Source organism: Phragmites australis, chromosome 22 (genome assembly GCF_958298935.1).
Source record: "Phragmites australis chromosome 22, lpPhrAust1.1, whole genome shotgun sequence".
Lineage (NCBI taxonomy): Eukaryota > Viridiplantae > Streptophyta > Magnoliopsida > Poales > Poaceae > Phragmites > Phragmites australis.
This window is the reverse complement of record NC_084942.1, coordinates 20443092-20462144: the sequence shown is the minus strand read 5'-3', so window position 1 is coordinate 20462144 and position 19053 is coordinate 20443092.

Genomic DNA, 19053 nt, shown 5'->3' with positions numbered 1-19053 from the left:
AAGGCACAACAATTAGCGATTGTATCAGCTACCTCTGTAGTGTACCCTAGATGTTAATCTATATCCTCATTGAAAAACTGTGTCATGTGGATGCTCGGTATATATTGTATTGTATTGGTATGAATAATGGAGCAAAACTATATTATATGAATGTATCGTGTATCTCTTAACACAACATTTCTGGTGGAAGCTTTTGTCCACCAAAGCATGCTTGGAAGCGCAGAATTCTCAGTACCAGATAACAGCAAATCTTGCGTCACGTGGAGGACGTGGTCCTTACAACTTGGTTTTCTTACATCAAAAGCACACACGTCATTATTTATCTATTACACAAAGGAAGTAACTATAGTTCTACTCATCTATGTTGATGACATATGAAAAACTAAGTTAAAATATATCTTGGTTTATATATGATGAGTGATTGATAAGTGTGTTAATATGGTTTGATGACTTGTCGGATTGCAGGAGCTTGTCTATTCACTGCAATGATAATCATGACTAACCTAAGTTGCAGAGAAAATAGAGTTGGCATGTTTGTCTTTGAGTTCGAAAAAATTGTACACGTTGGATGGTCCGGCGCCTGGCATTTTGAACACGCTGGATGATTCGGCATTCAGACAGAGACGAACCCACCCTTGGGACGAACTCACTCCTGGTTCTCAAGCTTCCAGTGCTCTGTCAACTTCCTATAAGAGTTCACACACTGAAGTATTTCATCCCAGAGGTAAGATTGAAGTGTACACCGGAAGGCCCGGCGATGGAGTGAGTGAACGCCAGAGCTTTTCTTGCAGAGAGGTTGCAAACAGGCTTTGGTTGACTTGTATTCGCCGAATGGCTCGGTGATCAAAGGGATGAACATCGGATGCTTCGCTGGAGCATTTCTTGCAGAAAGGTTGCAAGATGGCTGGTCCAAAGAAGAAGTACACACCGGATGGTCCGACGATGAGATGATGGACACGCTAGAGCTTTTCTTGCGGAGAGGATTCCAGACGGCTTGGTATGATGGATTGAACTCATCGGATGGTCCGGCGCTCAGGAGGAGTGAACACCGAACCATCTGGCGTTCACATTTTTGTTGAAATTTGGATTTTGACAGGGATTTTGAGTTGTACTAACTGCATGTGTTGTCTAATGTGGAGATACATATATCCCGGTGGCCATATAAAGAGTACAAGAGTTGATTACATGCCAAAAAAAATCCCTAACAATAAGGAAAGCTAGCTCCTGGAGATAGGAAAAAATCTTCCTGCCACCGTAATCTCCTTAGGTTGCCGCTGTGATCTTCTCAGGTTGTTGGTGTGCTTGTTGTTTGGGCGTTCAGGCCATACACGTACCGTGCATGGTACTACTCGGCTAACACACCCCACAGTTGGAACGGGAGCATAACAGACATTCAAGCTGGAACAGATATCCCGGAAGACTGCGGTAGGCAAGTCCTTGGTGAACACATCAACATACTGCGATGTCGTCGGAACATGAAGCATGTGAACCTCACCGAGGGCCACCCATTCCCGAATGAAGTGGTGATCAATCTCAACATGTTTCATCCGCTAATGTTGGACGGGGTTAGTCGAGAGATAGACAGAGCTACTGTTGTCACAAAGGACAATGGTAGCACGTTGGAGAGGACGATGTAGTTCAGCGTCAAGTTGACGAAGTCAGCAGGATACAACGATAGCATTTGCAGTAGCACGGTACTCTGCTTCAGCGCTAGAGCAAGAGATTGTCTGTTGGCGCTTGGAGGACAATGAGATGAGGTTGTCACGAGGAAGATGAAATAGTTTGAAGTCGACTTGCGGGTGTTGGGGCAATCGGCCTAGTCTACATCGATGTAGGCGGTCAAGGATGTTGGTGAAGTCCGATGGAGCTGCAGGCCATGGTCGTTGGTCCCCCTGAGATAGTGGAGAATCCGCTTCAGAAGATTGACACGCAGCTCACGTGGATCATGCATGTGGAGACAAGCTTGTTGGACTGCGTAGGCGATGTCAGGACGTCAAGTACTGGAGAGCGTCGGTGATGCTCCTGTAGTCAGTTGCATTGGCCATGGGTGCACCACCAAGGGGAAGCTTAGAGCTGGTGTCAACAGGCATGCTGCAAGGATTGCAGTTGGGCATGCCAGCGCACACCAAAATATCCTCTGTGTACTAGCACTGTGATAGGAAGAAGCCAATAGCAATACGCTGCACAAAAATGCTGAGGAAGAAGTGCAGGTCACCGAGGTCCTTGAGTGAAAATTCACGGTGAAGCAAATCAATCAGTTCACGGCGCAAGGTTGGTGATGAGGCCATGAGGACGATGTCATCGACGTAAATTAGGAGGTAGACGATGTTGCTACCATGGCGATAGATGAACAATGAAGGATCCACCTTGGACGCCAATAATCCCAAAGACACAAGGTACATCGTGAAGCATCTAAACCAGGCACTCGGGGCTTGCTTGAGACCGTACAGGGACCAGTTGAGGCGGAAAATGTACGTGCTGCAAGTCAGGTCGATGAAACCGGAGGGTTGTTGACAATAGACCGTTTCAGTGAGTAGGTCATTGACGAAGACGTTGTTGACGTCGAGCTGATGGGCATGCTAGTTATTAGCCAAGGCGACGGTGAGGATGGTGCGTACAGTGGCCGGTTTGATGACCGGACTGAAAGTCTTGTCGAAGCGAACACCAGATCGCTGGGAGAAACCCCGAAGAACCCAACGTGCCTTATATTGGTCCAAGGAGCCATCATGCTTAAACTTGTGCGATAAATCCACTTCCTTGTAACAACATTAGCACCAGCAGGATGGGGAACAAGATCCCATGTGTGGTTAGCACATAAAGCATCAAATTCTTGCTGCATAGCCAGACGCCAATTACCATCATTAAGAGCGGTGCAGTAAGAGTGTGGAATTGGTGATGGAACAGCCACATGGAGGTTAAGCCAATCCACTAAGAGACGAAATTCGCATTTACCACGAGTGGTCATGATGTGATCATTGACAAGTGGGGTAACTTGTTGTGTTGTAGGTGGTGGAGGTACGGCAGCAATAGCTGAAATGTACGGCACGACAGGTGGAAGCGGCGTGGCAGGCTGGTTGGGCGACACATCAGGCGAGAGGGTATGCGAAGTGGGATGAACTGTCACGGCAGGTGAGAGCGGCTCGAGCGGCATAGGCGTAGCTGGGATGGCGCGCGTGGTAGGTGGAGCCGGCAGCGTGGGCGCAGGATGCGCAATTGGGAGAGGTGCAGCAGGAGAAGTATGAGTAGCGACTGACAAAAAAATCAAAGTTGGAGGGAACTGGCGGTTGTGGCTGTTCTGCGAACGAAAAGGCAAACTCATAAAAGATGGCATGATGAGAGATGATGACAGGGTTCATGGAAAGATCAAGGCAGCAGTATCCCTTGTGGTTTGTGTGGTAGCCGAGAAATACACAAGGCACGAAGCATGGTGCAAGCTTGTGAGGAGTTGTGGCGGACAGGTTCGGATAGCACATATAACTGAAAACTCATAGATGAGAGTAATCGGGAGGTGACCCAAAAAGAGCATGATGAGGAATACCGAAATTGAGAGATTTGGTGGGGGTGGAGATTAAGAAGATAAGTAGTGGTGTGGAGGGCCTCAACCCAGTAGGGAGGAGGCATGCTGGCCTGAAAAAGGAGGGTCCGAAGAATGTTATTGATAGAACGGATGATACATGCCGCTTTACCATTCTGTTGAGATGTATGTGGACATGACATGCGGAGTGCAACGTCATGTGAAAGAAGATGAAGACGCATGGTTTGATTGTCAAATTCTCCTCCATTGTCACACCAGACACCGCGAACACCAGAAGAGAATTGGGTGCAGACATAGGCAAAGAAATTGAGAAGAATGTCGAACACCTCAGATTTCAAGCGGAGTGGGAATGTCCATAAGTAGTGAGTGAAATTGTCGGAGGATGAACTCCTGTCGCAGGGATCCCGAGAGACCCCTTTTTAGAGATTCGGCCGGGGGGATGATCCTGGATAAGCTTGTTGGGAAATAAGCGGGAACGGAAACAAATGCAATGGCTGGTGGGAGATGATCGCCCTGATGCGAGAAAAAATGGGTGCACTGGGGTTTAGGCAGGTTCGGGCCGCACGGAGGCGTAACACCCTACTCCTGTGTGAGTGTTATATCTGCCCTTGAAGGGAATTCTTCAAGGATGTATCTGATTACAAGAGAGAGACACCTACTGAGAGCTTGAGGCTCTCGTGTTCTAGCTTGGCTTGAGCGGGTTTGAGCGTCTGCGTCCTCTTCTTCACACACCACACCTTTTGGCTTTTTCCTTTTTTTTTTACGTGTTCTCCATCCTTTCCTTTTATAGGCGCGCCGACCTCAACATATCCTGAATGGGAAAGAGGGGATGCGAATGCCAAGGTGCCACGGAGAAAGGCGTAATCATTTCGTCTTGGCGAAGTGACAGGGGCGGTGGAGAAATGCGGAGCGCATCCGACCACCCGCCACTGTGGAAGCCCTCGGGCGCCATAAAGGGGGCCCACCGGGCAGCCTCAGAGGTGCCCGGTGCGCCCACCCTATCTTGTTCTTCTGCCAGGGCAGGGTGGCAGGCGGAGCGCTTCGATTCTGGCAACGTTATCCCGAGGCACCCGGATGAAACGGGACGGGACCCGTGCATTTAATGGACCCACGCCCCCCTGCCAGTGCATGGCAGGGTCTAACACTGGGGCGTGGGCAGTTGAGAATGTCAGGATGTCAGGATGTCAGGCCGCGCGTGCCTATTAAATGCGGCATTGGGCCTTTGACTGGATGACACCCTGACGACGGGACCCTTCGGGTCGTCGAATGATCTTGCGCGAACCTTCGGGGAACCGAGTCCTCGGGGGCTGCCACGTGCAGCCCCGAGCACTCTCTCCCGAGCACTTCGGTGGGACCTTCGGGGCACCGAGTCCTCGGGGGCTGCCACGTGCAGCCCCGAGCACTCTCTCCCGAGCACTTGGTGGGACCTTCGGGGAACCGAGTCCTCGGGGGCTGCCACGTGCAGCCCCGAGCACTCTCTCCCGAGCACTTTGGTGGGACCTTCGGGGCACCGAGTCCTCGGGGGCTGCCACGTGCAGCCCCGAGCACTCTCTCCCGAGCACTTGGTGGGACCTTCGGGGAACCGAGTCCTCGGGGGCTGCCACGTGCAGCCCCGAGCACTCTCTCCCGAGCACTTGGTGGGACCTTCGGGGCACCGAGTCCTCGGGGGCTGCCACGTGCAGCCCCGAGCACTCTCTCCCGAGCACTTCCTTCCCGGTATTTGGGCTCTGCGGATCATCGGGGAACTAGGGTGCTCGGGAACCAGAGGCGGCGGCCCCGAGCACCTTCTCCCGGGACTTAGCTTCTTCTTACCTTGCAGGGTGGTGACATGTGGCGGATGGCCGGCCGGGTCTCGGGACTTAGGGACCCCTGGTTCTGAATACACCGACAGTAGCCCCCGGGCCCGTTGGTAGCCGACGGGATGGAGACTGCGAATGGGCCCTTCGTCGCGACCGAGGCCGAGGCTGGCGCGGACGCCATGTGGCAAGCTTTCGAGAGGTGGCCCTTGCGGACCTAGACCTCAAGTACGCCCCAACGGGAAAATGAGTGGACGCGTGTCCACACAACTTCCGTAGGGTATGATGACCATACGGGCGGCACGCGCGGTCGCTGCGCAGATCGAGGAAAATACGCCTGGCAACCGCTGACATCGCGCGATCGGCGGGAGATTCGCTTGGCGGTTGCGTCGATCGAGGCGACGCTTCGCCGAGCGAACCGTTTTGGGCGGCAGTTTTTGAACTTTGAGATATAGAAGGGGGAATGGATCGGTCCGTTCCCCTCTTTACGCTCTCTTGCACTTGTGCTCCTGCCTTCTTTGTGCTCCGAAGCCTTTAGGGAATTTTCAGGCGACCGGAGCATTCTTCCTTCTCTCTCTCTTTTCACCACCAAAATACCTTTCATTCTTGCCGAGATGACGAGGGTTGGAGGAGGACGCCGTGACAAGGCTTCGGATAGCATCTTGCCGGAGTCTCGTCTGAGAAACGAGGAGGCGGCGGACAAGATCAGGAAACTGCTGGTGCCGGAGGGGCAAGCAGGTGCTGTGGTGGTGACGCCGGCGAGCCTGACGCCAGCGACGACCGTCCCAGGGCGGACCGTCCTCTTCACTTCCTTTGTGGCGGCGGGGTTGGTGCCGCCGTTCTCCGCCTTCTTCCAGCAAGTGCTGGAGACGTACGGCATTCAAATGGTGCACCTAAGCCCCAATTCCGTCGTGGCGTTGGCGGTCTTCGCGCATCTCTGCGAAATGTTCGTGGGGGTGATGCCGTCGGCGACGCTGCTTCGCCATTTCTTCGTCCTTCGGCCGGTGGGGAAGAAGAGGGGGCACTCCACGGCGGACGTCGCGGGGTGCTGCAACCTTCGGCTCCGGGAAGGCCTGGGGGACCATTACATTCCCCAGGTGCTGCGCAGCAAGTGGGAGGAATGGCGACGGGACTGGTTCTTCGTCGACATCGATCCCCACGAGCGCCTCGAATTGCCAGAGAAGGCGGCGGAACCTCGGCGATCGACGTGGGAGGCGCCGCCGCCAGAAGACGCGAGGCTGAAGCCGGTGCTGGAGCGCATCTTGGAGCTGCGCGAGTCCGGGCTGACCTCCGTCATGGTGGTGGCGGATTTTCTGCGCCGTCGGTTGGCGCCTCTGCGAGAACGGGCCCGGCCGAGCTGGTTCTACACCGGGCCGGAGGACATCACCAGGACCCAGATTGGCGCGAGCTGGGATCTGGGGTCGGCGGAACTGCGGGGGATGACAAGGGTAATCACCGGAACGGAGGACATGGGCCGGGCGGAACTCTCGTGGCCGGAGATGGCACTCTGTGCCAACCCCAACCGGGTGGCCATCATGAGGCGGCTGCCGAAATTCGACGCCCAGGGGCCCGTGGACCGGCCAAGAAGCCGGAGTCCTGAGGCCTCCGAACTCCCTGGGCTGGAGGAACTACTTGGCGAGGAGGTCGCTGGCAGTTCGGCGCAGGCTGGCGAAGGGGTCGCCGCAGGCGGCAGCCGCCGTGCCAGAGAGGAGGGCGCCACTGAAGTCGTAGAGGAGGTGGCGCCGGGAGACCGGGGAAAGCGTCCCAGGGCCCTAATTCTAGTACCGGACTCTCCGCCGTCGCCGACGGCGGCGGCGGCGTTCCCGGTGCTGGCGCCGCGGCTGGTGCGGATGGGGGCTGCGCCGGCGCCAGAGTCCCGCGCGGCTGATCCGGAGCCCCGCGCGGTGGCACCCGAGGCCCGCGCAGCGGCCACGCCGAACCCCCAGCGGAAGAGGCGGCGGGAGGAGTCTGGATCGACGGCACCGGACCCGGACATTAGGCTCCCAGCGGCCAAGTGGCAGTATCGGTGAGCCTCCTTTCTTGCTTTTTCCTGGGCATTTCTGGCCCGAACTAAGCTTTTGACATTTTTCATCTGTCTCCCGTAGGCCGACCGCGGGTGCCACTGCACCGGGGAAAGCGCGGGCGCCAAGGCCAGAGCCGAGCCTGCCGGCTGCGCCGACAGAGACCGGCACAGGAACGGCGGAGGCGCCAATTGACGTGGCGGCCACTGGGAGAGAGGCGGAGGCGGCGGCCGAGAGGAGGGCGCCGGCGGAACCTACCCCGGGCGCGGAGAGCCCGGGGCGGATAACGGTGGAGGTGGATGTTCTGCCGGGGCCGGTGGACAGGGCAGCCGATGCGGGAATGCGGCCGCCGCCCGAGTCTTCGGCGCCGGCGGAGCCTACCCCGGGCAGGCAGAGCCCGGGGCGGATGGCGGTGCAAGGCTCTGCGGAGAGCTCGGCCCCCCTGGAGACACTCTGCGGAGAAGCCTGGGCCCCACCGGTGCCCGGCCAGCCCGCCAATCCTTTCCTGGCCGCCATTGAAGGCGTCCAAGTAGCGGTTGGGCGGCTGGGTGCAGCGGTGAACGCCAAGGAGGGGGAGCTCGAGGCCGAGCGCGCTCGCCTGGCATCGGAGAAGGCGCGGCTGGCGGGCGCCCAGGAGGAGGCCCGCGCGGCGGCCACGCGGGAGCAGAAGCTCCTAGAAGACATCCGCGCGGAAGCCGCGCGGGAACGAGAAACTTTGAAGACCGCGCGGGCAGAAGCCGCGCGGGAACGAGAAGACGCCGCCCGCTTGGCTGAGGCGTCGAGGCAGCAAGCTGCCGAGGCCCTTGCCAGGATGGGGCAGGCGCAGGAGAGGGAGGTGGCAGTCGCAGCCCGGGAGCAGGCGGCGGAGGAGCGGCAAGCCGAGCTGGCCCACCGGGAGGGCGCGGCCGAGAAGACGGGCACCGACCTCCAGCGCAGGGAAGACGACCTTCGGAAGACCAGGGAAGAGATTCACTGTTGGGAGGAGGACGTTTCCTTGCGTGAGGTAAACAACGAGCTATTAGCGTCGGAGCTCGATGTTCGGGAGGATTCGGTGACTCAGCAGGAGGACGTGCTGGCCCGGCGGGAGGGCGAGATGAGGTGCCGAGAAGACGAACTGAGTCGTCGAGAGGGCGAGGCTGCTGCTGCGGCGGCCGCCGCGGCTACCAGGGCGGAGGAGAATGCGAAGCATGAGGCGGAACTGGCCGCCCGTGAACGCGCCTTGTCCGAAATGGTGGCCAAGATGAAGCAGGCTGCCGCCCCCGCCGCAGCTGGCGGTTCTTCCGGTTCGGTCGGGAACCAGGGACTCGAGGCACAGCTGCGGGCTGCCAAGGAGAAGCTCGAGACCGCCTTTGTCTCGCGGGTCAACCTCGAGTATATGCTGGACGACATACTCCGGCGGATGCGACGGGCCGTGGAGAAGGGTGGTCTCGGACGGCTTGTCGATGACAAGAAGGGCGACGGCCCCGCACGACAAGTGTTGGGGCTGCAGCAGGTCTGCGAGCGCCTCGAGGCCCTGCCTTGGGCAGTCCAGGAACTTGCCACCCGGGAGGGACGTGGCTTGGCACGTGTAGTGGCCGAGCACGTCCTGGCCTGCTACCGAAGCAGGGACCCGAACTTCCCACTGGAGCCGGCGCGGGAGGGAGTGGTCGAGGCTGAGGGAGAGGCCGCCCGGGCAGCGGTCCGGAGTACCGCCTCCGTGGTGGCAGCCGGCTTCAGGCGAGAGGTGCCGCCTTCGCCAGCCCCCGGGGACGACTCAGAGGATTCAGCCGACGCCTCCGCCGCCGACTAGATCTTTTGTAGCCTTTGTCTTTCTTTTGCCGTCTCAATGGATGTAAATATTAGGAGTGAACCCTTAGAAAACGCCTTGTAGATGTCTTGTGGATATAATGGCAGCTTCTCCTTGGGCTTGCGACTCCAATTTCTCTGTGTGTTTGATGTTTCTTCTGGTGTTCTGCCTGGAAGTCCCGGGGAGTACTCAGTCGGGCCGTTCCCGACCTTCCCATCCCCGAGAAACGAAGTTGTTCCGATCGCTGACGTTGGCGCAGCCAGCCCTCGAGCTCTCGCGAGTCCGCATTGCCTAGGTTAAGAAATGAAAACACAGACTCCCTTGTCCGGAAGATAGATTGATCCCGCTCGGAACACGCCGTGCCTAATGAACACTTTTTCACTTTGCGACCACTCAGTTAGTAGAAGGGAGACGCGTGCGGGCGAGAATGTGACCAAGAGTCCTCGCGGTCCGGTGGTGCCCGGGCTTAAAACGGGCCAGACCGAGCACTGACAGCCCGCCCCCGAGACCTGAGCTCCGGACTACCCGAGTAGCTCGAGCGATAGGATTACCCAGGGTACCCGAGGACTCGGTAGTGCTCGGGGTCCTTAAAAGCGGACCGAACACCACAACCACCACGAAGGGCTTCGGTCAGACATTATCGCACGCGCGCTACTCTTTTCTGCAAACCGCTCTGTCGTTCTGGGAAAAAGTAGACACGCGGCAGGGTTTTTGCGTGCGAGGAAAACACCTCACCGAATAGATTAAGGCGCGAGAGCCCCCGAGAATGACTCGGGAACATAAATTTACTGAAAGTAGATTTGTCTGAATATAACCACTCACTGGACAGCTGTCGGCCTTCCGGCCCACCGATCCAGGAGGGATGTGCTTCCGAGCTCGGGTGCCCGGGAACTTAATTCTTTCAACGGGGCGCCCGAGCGCCCGGAAGGCGTACGAGGCTCCTAGGGTCGGGTGATCTCGACCACCCATGCCTAAGTGGTAGGACCACCCGAGGACCCTTGGGGCCGACCAGAGACCGGGGCATTGAAGCCCTCGCGGCCGAGCTGCTCGTGATCGCCAGCCTGTGACTTAAGAGAAAAAAATAGGATTTCTTTGTCTGGTGCGCTCTGTCAGTGCGGTACTTGCTATAGACTGCTCTCGTTTTTGACCCGAGACCTCTCGAATACCCGAACCGGCGGACAAGAGCGGGCAAAGGCGTAACCCAGAGGTCCTACGGTTCGGTGGTGCCCGGGTATGACAGACCAGACCGAGCACCGACAGCCCGCTCCGGGGGCCTGAGCTCCGGCCTACTCGAGCAGCTCGAGTGATGGGATTACCCAGAGCACCCCGAAACTCGGTTAGTGCCCGGGAGCCTGCCACGACACCGAATACCACAGCCTACCATGTCGGACGTAAGTCAGCGGCGACTGCTCGCATGTATACCGATTGGGATTCTTTTATCAACGGGGAAAAATGAGAGAGCGAACTTTTTCTCGCACAACCGAGCACCTCACCAAACAGATTAAACATTGGGAATCCAGAAAAATAATTTGACATAGCGATTGCTTATTGAAATACTGAATGTGCAATATTCACAAGGTTGGGCGACAGCGACTTACCCCACGGGGCGAAGCCTTTAGATTGCTCGGGCGGGGAGAAGCCCCCGGCCTTGCTGACCTGAGCCGCGAGCACGACCATCTACGGGTAGAAGCGTCGGAGATGCTCAATGTTCCACGGATTCGGGAGTGGCTGTCCTTCCTCCGTCGCCAACCTGAAAGAACCTGCCCGGGGGACCGCGATCACGGTGAAGGGACCTTCCCACACAGGGGACAGCTTATTCATTCCTTCGCGCGACTGGACGCGTCGGAGAACTAGGTCCCCCACCTCGAGAGACCGGGCCCGGACATGGCGCAGATGATAACGCCGCAGACTCTGCTGGTACCGAGCCGCCCGGACAGCGGCACGCCGCCGGCGCTCTTCCAGGTAATCCACGTCGTCGCGTCTTTGCCGCTCCTGATCACCCTCAGAGTATGCATGCACTCGAGGGGAGCCCAGAGTGAGCTCGGAGGGGAGGACTACTTCGGCGCCATAGACGAGGAAGAAAGGAGTCTCCCCGGTGGCGCGGCTTGGCGTAGTCCGATTGGCCCACAGCACGGCTGGCAGCTCGTCTACCCATCCCTTCCCGTGCTTAGCGAGCACGTTATAGGTCCGAGTTTTGAGGCCCTTCAGTATCTCCGCGTTGGCGCGCTCGACCTGCCCGTTACTCCGAGGATGAGCGACGGAAGCGAAGCAAAGCTTGATGCCGAGATCTTCGCAATAGTCCCCGAACAAGGCACTAGTGAACTGGGTGCCGTTGTCGGTGATGATCCGGTTCGGGACGCCGAAGCGGCTGGTGATGCCGCGGATAAACTGGAGCGCCGTGTTTTTGGTCACCTTGACGACTGGGACCGCCTCCGGCCACTTGGTGAATTTGTCGATAGTGACATATAGGTATGCATAGCCTCCGACTGCTCGGGGGAATGGACCCAGAATGTCCAAACCCCAGACCGCGAAAGGCCATGACAGGGGAATGGTATGGAGAGCCTGAGCTGGCTGGTGAATCTGCTTTGCATGGAACTGGCACGCCCTGCAGCGCCGAACCAGCTCGGAAGCATCCTGGAGAGCTGTAGGCCAGTAGAAACCTTGCCGGAAGGCCTTCCCGACCAGCGTGCGGAACGATGAATGGCCACCGCACTCGCCCTCGTGGACCTCAGCGAGAAGATCGCCGCCTTCTGCCCGAGAGATGCATTTCAGGAGGACACCTCCTGCGCTACGCCGGTAGAGATCCCCATCTACTATGGCATAGCGCCTGGACTGCCGAGCAACTCTTTCGGCAGACGCCTCATCCTCGGGTAGGAACTTTTCTTTCAAGTACCCTCGGATGTCAGACATCCACGAGGTATCTTGAGAACATTCGGCGAGCACAGCGCACTCGCCGGACGGCAGCGCCCTGACGGGGCTTCCCACTGAGGGCACCGCCGGGGTCCCCTGAATTGAGTTCGAGGTTTCCCCTTCATCCTGTTCGGCAGGCAGGACGGAAGGCCGTGCGAGTCTTTCTTCAAAGACTCCGGCAGGGACGCGCGCACGTGAGGAGGCCAGGCGAGAGAGCTCGTCGGCCAGAGCGTTGTCACGGCGAGGGATGTACCGCAACTCGAGGCCATCGAAGCGTCTTTCGAGCTTCCTGACCGCAGCCACGTACGCCGCCATTTGAGGATCCGTGCACTGGTACTCCTTGGATACCTGGTTGACGACCAGTTGGGAGTCCCCCTTGACCAGGAGGCGACGAATCCCGAGCCCCACCGCAGCCCGGAGGCCGGCGATGAGACCTTCATACTCCGCCATGTTGTTGGATGCGCGGAACTGCAGCTGTACGACGTACCGGAGCTCTTCACCTGTTGGGGAGGTGAGAACCACTCCGGCCCCTGCGCCTTTAAGCGAGAGGGAACCGTCGAAGTGCATGACCCAGTACCTGGGCGCGTCGCGCCCGGGATAGGTGGAGATCTCTTCTGGGACAACGCAGGGGACGGGCGTCCATTCTGCCAAGAAGTCGGAGAGTGCCTGGCTTTTGATTGCCTGGCGACAGACGAAGTGTAGGTCGAACTCCGCCAGCTCGACCGCCCATTTGACAACGCGCCCGGTGCCCTCCCGGTTCCGGAGAATGGGTCCCAGTGGATAAGTGGTAACCACCGAGACCTTGTGCGCCTGAAAGTAGTGGCGCAGCTTCCGGGAGGCGATGAGCACGGCATAGAGTAGCTTCTGCGCCTGGGGATACCTTGTCTTGGCTTCCCGGAGGACTTCGCTGACGAAGTATACCGGTCGCTGCATCCGGCAGACCCGGACGGTGGCCCTACTCGGGGGGCTGCCGCAGCCCCCAAGGTCGGCGGCATGGTCGGGGCTGGCCGGGTACTCGGGCTCGATTCCTTGGCTGGGAAGAGCAGTGTGCTCGGGTTCGACCCCTTGCCCAGGGGGAGCCACGAGGACAAGTGAGTGGTCGGGGGCCTCTGGGAGCTGGGACCCAGCACCCGACCCCGAACATTCGTCGCGCTCCACCACCAGCACTATGCTCACGACCTGTGGAGTGGCCGAAACATAAAGTAGTAGGGGCTCACCTTGGGAGGGAGCCACCAACACGGGTGGCGAAGTAAGGTACTTCTTTAAGTCGCGGAAGGCCTGCTCGGCCTCCGGCGTCCAGTCAAAACGTCCGGATTTCTTCAGAAGCTTGAAGAGGGGGAGCCCTCGCTCCCCGAGCTTGGAGATGAAGCGCCCGAGGGCTGCCATGCAGCCGGCGAGGCGCTGGACCTCCTTGAGTCGAACCAGGGGTCGCATCTGCTCGATGGCCTGGATCTTCTCTGGATTGACCTCGATCCCTCGGCCAGAGACCAAGAAACCAAGGAGCTTGCCCGCCGGCACCCCGAAGACACATTTCTCCGGGTTGAGCTTGAGGCGGGTAGAGCGGAGACTGTTGAAAGTCTCGGCAAGGTCCTCGAGCAGGGTGGCGCGGTCTCGGGTTTTGACCACGAGATCGTCGATGTAAGCCTCGACGTTGCGGCCAACCTGCGAGTTAAGAGTGATACGAATAGCGCGCTGGAAAGAGGATCTAGCGTTGCGCAGGCCGAAAGGCATTGACATGTAGCAATAAGTCCCCACCGGGGTGGTAAAAGCAGTTTTTTCCTCGTCCCCTATGGCCATGCGAATCTGGTGATACCCAGAGTTTGCATCTAGGAAGCATAAAAGATCACATCCCGCAGTTGAATCTATAATTTGATCAATGCGAGGTAAGGGGAAGGGATCTTTAGGGCAAGCCTTGTTAAGGTCGGTGTAGTCCACGCACATGCGAAGCTTGCCGTTGGCCTTTGGGACGATGACTGGGTTTGCTAGCCAGTCGGGGTGGAGGACTTCTCGGATGAATCCGGCGTCGAGGAGCCTGCTGACCTGCTCGCGGATAAACTCCTGGCGCTCTGGCGCCTGCCGCCGGACCTTCTGCTTCACCGGGCGGGCGTCCGAACGCACGGCCAAGTGATGCTCGATCACCTCTCTAGGGATCCCGGGCATGTCGGACGGTTGCCAGGCAAACACGTCTATGCTGGCCCGGAGGAAGGCGACGAGCGCGCTTTCCTATTTGCTGCCCAGGTCGCTGCCGATACGGACAACCTGGGTAGCGTCTTCGCCCACCACGACCTCCTTCGTTGGAACAGAGGTGTCGGCGGCGAGTCGGGGTTTGGATGAAGAGGGTCCCGGGCCCCCTGTAGAGCCATCGACCTCGGCCTGTGCTGAGACCAGAGCCATGTATGATTGTTCAGCGCAGGAGACGGCGCCGCCGGAGTCGGCGGTCACAGAGATAGAGCCTGCGGGGCCGGGCATCTTAACCGTAAGGTATGCATAATGCACGGCCATCATAAACTTTGCAAGCGCCGGACGCCCGAGGATGGCGTTGTAGGGGAGAGGGAGTTCCGCGACATCGAAGAGGATGCATTCCGTGCGGAAGTTGTCCCGGCTCCCGAACGTGACAGGCAACTCAACCTGCCCGAGGGGCAGGGAGTGCCCAGGGGTCACTCCACAGAAGGGGAGCGACGGCTTTAGGCGTCGGGAGGACACCTGCAGCTTCTCAAAAGCCTCTTTGGAAAGGAGGTTGAGGCCGGCACCACCGTCGATCAGCACTCTGCCGACCTTAACATTGCAGATAGTGGGAGACACTACCAGAGGTAGCTGTCCCACGGCTGCAGTACTGGCGGGGTGATCAGCCATGCTGAACGTGATCGGAGCATCCGACCACCTCAGGGGTCTTGTGGCCTCCTCGCTCGGGGTTGCCGAGCACACCTCGCGTCGCATGATCTTGATGCCACGACGCGAGCAGGGTGTGTAAGCGCCCCCGTCGATGAAGGCAACGGCATGCTCGGGCTCCTGGAAGCCGAGCTCGGCGTTGTTGGGGGCGACCTCAATATCGCCTCCTCCGCGGGACTCGTCGCGCTCCCTCTGGCGCTGCTCCATGAGTCCTTTGACCGTACGACACTCCGTGAGGTCGTGCCATCTGGTCTGGTGTATAGGACACCATTTACCTGGCTCGGGCCCCGCGGGAACGGGGGCCCTCGCTGGAACAGGAACTCGGCCGGGGGCCGGGGCTCTTGCTGGAGCTGGGGCCCTTGCTGGAGCCGAGGCTCTGGTGGGTATGGGGGCCCGAGGAGGAGCCCGAGCAGGGGCCCTGGCGGGGCGTCGATCGACACTCGGCCGGCGCTCTTGCCGGTGGTCGGGCTCTTGCGGCACCCTATGAGCAGGGACCTGGGCTGGCTCAATGGGAGCGGCCTCACGCTTCCTCCTCTTCTTCTTTTCCCGCTTGTCGGAGCGGGAAGAACTTGGCTGGTCGGAGGTGGGGCGAGGAGCATGCCACGCCCTGGCCTCCGCAGCCTTGGCGCACTTATCGGCCAGTGCGAAGAGTTCCGCAGGGGTCTCGATCTCGTGCGTACCTAGCTTTTCGAGCATCCGCTCATCGCGGACGCCCTACCGGAAAGCAACAATAACAGCATGGGGGGCCACTCGAGGAATGGTGTTGCGAACCTGGCTGAAGCGCTGTATAAAGCGCCGTAGCGTTTCCCCCTCCTACTGTTGGACGGCATGAAGGTCGCACTCCAAACCGGGGCGCGTAAACGTGCCCTGAAAGTTGGCCACGACTGGTGGCACAGGTCATCCCAGGAGCCGATAGACCCTGGGGGTAAGTTCATAAGCCAAGAGCGGGCGGACCCCCTCAGGGCAACATGAAAGTAGTTTACCATCACCTTTTCGCTGCCTCCAGCCGCTTGGACGGCCGTCGTGTAGATTTGGAGGAACTCGACGGGGTCGATGGACCCGTCGTACTTCTCCGGCAGCTCGGGGCGGAACTTGGAAGGCCACCTGACCCGACGGAGCTCGGTGGTGAAGGCACGACAGCCGGTGCCGTATCCTGCAGCGCGAGCGGTGGTCCTTGGTGACGAGTGGCAGTGAACCGGGGATCCCCGGTGGCCTTGGGCCGGGAGAGAGGAAGCCTGGTCCTCTGCCCCGACCCCCTGCCGGGTCTCCCGCTGACGCTCGAGAGTAACTCGGGCATCCTCGTGGCCCCTCCGCTCGTCAAGGCGCAAGCGGAGGTCTCGGGCTTCAGACACGGCCAGGGGGACGGCACTCCGCCTGGAGACCCCTCGGCCCGTGCGGGTGTTGCCCGTTGAGGAGCCGGCTCTGGCGGCACCATGCTGAGACGTGGTGCGAGGAATCCCGGCCTGCACCTGGCGACGAGCAGTGCCGACCAAAGCAACGACATCTTGGATCCACCGACCTTCCGGAGTGTTCGGCGTGGCCTGAACGGGCGGGTGCCTAAGGAGAGCATGTGCTGCAAGCAGCGCGCTCCCTGGGCTAGCCTCGCTGAAAGCGAGCCCGCGTCGTGGTGGCACCCGACGCGGTCCAAAGGCGGACCGGGCGGCCGGGGTCCCGACCACCTGCTGGGGGTCGGAAAGTGCGTCGGCAGCGGCGGCGGCGGCCCTGATGGGCCCAGCGCCTTGATCCCCTTGAGCGGGAAAAACCGCGCACGTGGATGGCGGCTGCTGCTGGCATGCAGCAGCGACGGGGTTCCTTCGGACGTCGGGCAGCGCTCCGTCACTGGAAGTGGAGCCGGAACGCTGGAGACGGTGCCCACCGGCCATCTTTTCCTGTGGGAAAAAAGCGAAACAAACAATCCAGGGATATTCCCCCCTACCAGGCGCGCCAGCTGTCGGAGGATGAACTCCTGTCGCAGGGATCCCGAGAGACCCCTTTTTAGAGATTCGGTCGGGGGGATGATCCTGGATAAGCTTGTTGGGAAATAAGCGGGAACGGAAACAAATGCAATGGCTGGTGGGAGATGATCGCCCTGATGCGAGAAAAAATGGGTGCACTGGGGTTTAGGCAGGTTCGGGCCGCACGGAGGCGTAACACCCTACTCCTGTGTGAGTGTTATATCTGCCCTTGAAGGGAATTCTTCAAGGATGTATCTGATTACAAGAGAGAGACACCTACTGAGAGCTTGAGGCTCTCGTGTTCTAGCTTGGCTTGAGCGGGTTTGAGCGTCTGCGTCCTCTTCTTCACACACCACACCTTTTGGCTTTTTCCTTTTTTTTTTACGTGTTCTCCATCCTTTCCTTTTATAGGCGCGCCGACCTCAACATATCCTGAATGGGAAAGAGGGGATGCGAATACCAAGGTGCCACGGAGAAAGGCGTAATCATTTCGTCTTGGCGAAGTGACAGGGGCGGTGGAGAAATGCGGCGCGCATCCGACCACCCGCCACTGTGGAAGCCCTCGGGCGCCATAAAGGGGGCCCACCGGGCAGCCTCAGAGGTGCCCGGTGCGCCCACCCTGTCTTGTTCTTCTGCCAGGGCAGGGTGGCAGGCGGAGCGCTTCGATTCTGGCAACGTTATCCCGAGGCACCCGGATGAAACGGGACGGGACCCGTGCATTTAATGGACCCACGCCCCCCTGCCAGTGCATGGCAGGGTCTAACACTGGGGCGTGGGCAGCTGAGAATGTCAGGATGTCAGGATGTCAGGTCGCGCGTGCCTATTAAATGCGGCATTGGGCCTTTGACTGGATGACACCCTGACGACGGGACCCTTCGGGTCGTCGAATGATCTTACGCGAACCTTCGGGGAACCGAGTCCTCGGGGGCTGCCATGTGCAGCCCCGAGCACTCTCTCCCGAGCACTTCGGTGGGACCTTCGGGGCACCGAGTCCTCGGGGGCTGCCACGTGCAGCCCCGAGCACTCTCTCCCGAGCACTTGGTGGGACCTTCGGGGAACCGAGTCCTCGGGGGCTGCCACGTGCAGCCCCGAGCACTCTCTCCCGAGCACTTCGGTGGGACCTTCGGGGCACCGAGTCCTCAGGGGCTGCCACGTGCAGCCCCGAGCACTCTCTCCCGAGCACTTGGTGGGACCTTTGGGGAACCGAGTCCTCGGGGGCTGCCACGTGCAGCCCCGAGCACTCTCTCCCGAGCACTTGGTGGGACCTTCGGGGTACCGAGTCCTCGGGGGCTGCCACGTGCAGCCCCGAGCACTCTCTCCCGAGCACTTCCTTCCCGGTATTTGGGCTCTGCGGATCATCGGGAAACTAGGGTGCTCGGGAACCAGAGGCGGCGGCCCCGAGCACCTTCTCCCGGAACTTAGCTTCTTCTTACCTTGCAGGGTGGTGACATGTGGCGGATGGCCGGCCGGGTTTCGGGACTTAGGGACCCCTGGTTCTGAATACACCGACAGAAATCATCTAACACAGTGAGATAATATTTGTAACCAGAAAAACTGGGGACTAGCGATGTCCAAAGATCATAGTGTATTAACTCGAAAGCTGTAGTAGTACGAGAGGATGAAGGATAAAATGGAAGATGAACATGTCGGCCAAGTTGGCATGCATGGCACAAGGATTCTTCCGAAATTTTATTACAAGAGATACGAGAAGCATTGGCAAGGTGTGATAGAGCTTGGATGCCGTGGTGACCGAGGCGTCAGTGCCACAAGGTGGAGGAGGGACGCATGATAGTAAGTGCATGTGGAGCAGGTGTGGCCAATGAAGAGGATATAGGTCACCACAGCTATTGCATTGGATGATCATGTTCTTGGTTTGAAGATCCTTCATGGAAAGGCCAAAAAGGTCAAATTCGACAGAACAATGATTGTCAAGTGAAACGACGAACATAAATCAAGTTCTTAATGAGAGAAGGAGTGACAATAACATTGTTTAGCTGAAAAGAACGTGAAGGAAAAGCAAGAGAAGTTGTGCTAGTGTGGGTAATAGGAATATGGGACCCATTTCCAACAATGGCATATGAGGAAGCAGTGGAAGGAATGCAGTGGAAGGTCGAGAGGTTACCCTAATCCAAGATCATATGCGCAGATGCCCCATAATCCA